Source organism: Dipteris shenzhenensis, chromosome 19 (genome assembly GCF_047967505.1).
Source record: "Dipteris shenzhenensis isolate YYH24624 ecotype China chromosome 19, Dip_SZ_1.0, whole genome shotgun sequence".
NCBI lineage: Eukaryota > Viridiplantae > Streptophyta > Polypodiopsida > Gleicheniales > Dipteridaceae > Dipteris > Dipteris shenzhenensis.
The window spans coordinates 6,386,573-6,387,289 of NC_141614.1; positions in this window are offsets into that span (position 1 = coordinate 6,386,573).

Sequence of the window (717 nt, forward strand, 5' to 3'; positions counted from 1 at the left end):
TTGGAACATAGATTGAAGGGCTTTGTTGTAGTACCAAGATTCAAAGTACTCCCAAACATAGTTGCTTACCATTCCCAAAAGGAAATGCATAAGAAGCTAAGCACCAAAAATATGGTATAGGAATCAAAAGTGTTGTGCTGAAAAACAAAATTGGAAGTGCTTTGTTAAAAAACACAAGAAATTTTGAAATATTTGCTAGTAAGTATAAGGATAAGGTAAGGTATTATTGACAAAATACATGATGCTGAAGTTTTTGTTGTTTTGTTTTTCACTGCGAAACTATCAGAATCATATGTAAGAAAAGTATTGGTCAAGTATAAAGGCACATGCAGCTATTGTAAGCCACAATGAATAGGCATTCACATTAATTGAAAAATATTTGTAGGGTCTCTGTTACTAGTCTTGCATGTCCTTCTTGGATCTTCTCTATTGGTGTTTGTTATTCAAGTGGGGGTGCTATTACCTCCATCTCAAATTTTGAGATATCTAGATGCGCCTGCTTTTTTGTATCGTTTGGTACTCCCATATTTACTCCCTTCATATCCATAAATACTACATCCATCAAGGCATCCACCTGTTGTTTAATTAACTGCATTTATGTTGGATTTTCCTCTTGAACCACCCTTATCGCATCATATTTTTTATTGGATGATTCTAATAGCAATTTTGCTACTGCAATGTCATCCATATGTACATCATCTTGATTTTCTTATTCTG